We start from the raw sequence: 3,395 nt of genomic DNA, 5'->3' as shown, positions 1-3,395 counted from the left end.
ACCAAAGAAAAAAAAATATGGAGAATGTGTTAATTTCCAACCTCTGCTCACAACAAGCAATCTCCCCTCCAAGGCAACCAATCCTGGCTCAGTTGACAATTCCTCCATGAAGCCTTTGCTGACTGCTCCAGTATGAATATTTTCTTCCCACTAAGGATTATATATTCAGATTGATGATAAGGATAAGTGGTATAAACTCAAATGAATGAAAATCAAAATATCGGCCCTTAAAATTTGTTTATTAGTCAGTTTTTGGCTTATTCTCCAGGTCTCAAAGGATATGTCTAATTAACCCAGTTTAGTATGTGTGTAATGTTCAGAAGATTAAGTCTCTTAGGCTATACCTTGATGTCAATGGCAAATAAATCCTCTTAGAATTATTTTGAACAGTTGGGTCATTCTCTACAATGATATAAATATTAACATTGATCTCATTGTACATATAGTCTCCTAAATGATCAAAAAGATAGTTTAATTGCTGCATCTAATTTTAAAACTAATACCAGGCAACAAGATGGTCTCTATAAAACTCTTATCAGGAAAATCGAGGTGAGAATTTAACATTTATTATTGCTTAAAAAAATTGATATCCTGAAACATTTTTTCTTTGAGTTATTTATGGTTTCCTTTTTCCTTACATTTCTAATTTTTCAGTTTTTTAAGATTCTTATATTCTTTTTCTAAATCTAAAGTCTATTGTGTAAACTCTTGACAATTTACTATAATTCATTTGTATCACTTATGAATTCAAGAGGAGCCTACATTGATTCAAAAATAAATAAGAGCACACTTTTGTAGTAATAACAGAATACATTAGGGAAGATGTTTAAACTTTTAAAAATGAGGTAACCTCTACAATGAAATAGTATTGAAAATGTATTGTGCATTCCCTATGTATTAAAAAAACATATGAGCAAGGACTATAATTTCAAACCAATCTTTTAAACCCCTGATGTAATTTTAGGGAGTGTTCTTGTTTCTCTTTTGATTCTTAGAGAAATCAAATACCAATATAAACCTTATATCTGTTTAATTTACTATAATCAACCGAGAAAACTGACGGAAATCTTATGTTATGTGACTTTAAACTGGCAAGGGTAACTAGTTAAGGAAAAGTATTCAAATTATATTTATATATATTTCAAAGTTCATTTTAAAATATTGTTTCTAAAGATATCATTCCCCCAAATAATCTGATATTTAAAAGTCAGCAATATTTTCAGGAAACTAAAATAGAAGAGGTCTTTCTATGTCTCTCCAAAACATTTTCTCTGTTCCTGAAATTTGATGTGTACTTGTGGTCACTTACTATCCAGAAAATTATCAATCTGTAAATGTCTAGAACAGTCTCAACTATCTTTTAAAGAAAGTAACATAATAACAGGCATTCAATACCAGTGCATGCATACATGTTTCCAAAAGCAACTATAATAAATGAAGGTAGATTGAAATAAAACATGCCCCAACAGATTAGAACTCCATGTTTAAGGACCTACCTAAGGGGTTAGTAATGGAAGTTTAAAAAATATCCTCAAATTTTAACAAATGTGATCTAGAATCTATTCCAAATAGAATCTAGGAATACCATAAAATCATGATGTTCAAAAGAGCAAAAGTTGACACTAAGGTGATACTGCTTTCATAGGTAAAGGATCATAAGAATGCATTACCACCAGATGTGAACATATCCCTGAATGTTTTGAGATACATGCAAGACTGTCAGCAAATAATTATTGTAACTACCAATGTCATCGTCATGAGAATGAAGCAGGCACTTGTTCAGTAAGTGCATTGTGATGTTCTCCACTGTAGATTTCTAAAGTGCAGAAAACATTAGTTGAATCCCCAATGATTTTTATGGATTTATCGAAGTATAAAGCATAGCAGTTCTAAGGGTACTTAATTTTATGTACTTAATAAATATCGTTTTCTGAATATGAGGAATAATTATTATAAAAATTTAAAATAGGCCGGGCGCGGTGGCTCAAGCCTGTAATCCCAGGACTTTGGGAGGCCGAGGCGGGCGGATCACGAGGTCAGGAGATCGAGACCATCCTGGCTAACACGGTGAAACCTCGTCTCTACTAAAAAATACAAAAAACTAGCCGGGCGCGTTGGCGGGCGCCTGTAGTCCCAGCTACTTGGGAGGCTGAGGCAGGAGAATGGCCTGAACCCGGGAGGCGGAGCTTGCAGTGAGCTGAGATCCGGCCACTGCACTCCAACCTGGGTGACAGAGCGAGACTCCGTCTCAAAAAAAAAAAAAAAAAGAAATTTAAAATAGAGGAAAATATAAAGAGGAAAAAATGACCAATAATTTGTATACATAGCAAAAACTAGTAAAAACATTTTGATGTGCTTCTCTACTACCTTCTGTTACATTTACATGTAAATATTTATTTGGAAATTCAGGTTATACTGCATGTAAAACCTTTTATTTTGTTTTTATTCAATATTTTGTGTCTGTTTTATTATAATAAATATTCTAGCTAAATACCATTTAAAATATTTGACAGTATACATTTATACGGATGATTCACATTTATTTAATCATACTGGTTAACTAAATGGTTACCATTTAGGTGTTCAAATTTTTCACTATTATGAATGAGATTACAATGAACATCATTATATGTACATATTTTCTGAAGTTTTAGTTATTTCTTTTTGACAGATTTATTTTTACTGGTTAAAAGGTATGAACCTTAAAAGTTTTTTAATCTATTACCAAATTATTTTCTAATAAGTACACCAATTTATACATTTACCAGGAATGCAATTAGGTTGCCATTTTACTGTATCCTAGATAACACTCAATATTGTCAGTTTTTTTAAACTCTTATTTTCATAGACAAAATAAATACAGCTTCACAGGTGTTTTTGAAGGATGTTTCTCTGATTAGAAATAAAATCAAACATTTTTAATTTATTAAAAAAGTTTTTTTTCTGGCAGGGCACAGTGGCTCACGCCTGTAATCCCAGCACTTTGGGAAGCCAAGGCGGGCGGATCACAAGGTCAGAAGATCTAGACCATCCTGGAAAACAGAGTGAAACCCCGTCTCTACTAGAAATACAAAAAATTAGCCGGGCGTGGTGGCGGCACCTGTAGTCCCAGCTACTCGGGAGGCTGAGGCAGGAGAATGGCGTGAACCCGGGAGGCAGAGCTTGCAGTGAGCCGAGATTGCGCCACTGTAATCCAGCCTGGGCGACAGAGCGAGACTCCGTCTCAAAAAAAAAGAAGAAAAAGAAAAAGAAAAAAGGTTATTTTCTTTGAGATTTTTCTATTCCTGAGCTTTACCGATTTTCTAGTAATTATTCCTAGTCACTTGTATGAGATTTTTATAGAACAAAGGTACAGAAACTTTATCAAATTTGCTGCAGATAATCTCCCAGTTTTT

Source organism: Trachypithecus francoisi, unplaced genomic scaffold (assembly GCF_009764315.1).
Source record: "Trachypithecus francoisi isolate TF-2019V2 unplaced genomic scaffold, Tfra_2.0 Lachesis_group0, whole genome shotgun sequence".
Classification (NCBI taxonomy): domain Eukaryota; kingdom Metazoa; phylum Chordata; class Mammalia; order Primates; family Cercopithecidae; genus Trachypithecus; species Trachypithecus francoisi.
This window is presented reverse-complemented; position numbering follows the sequence as displayed.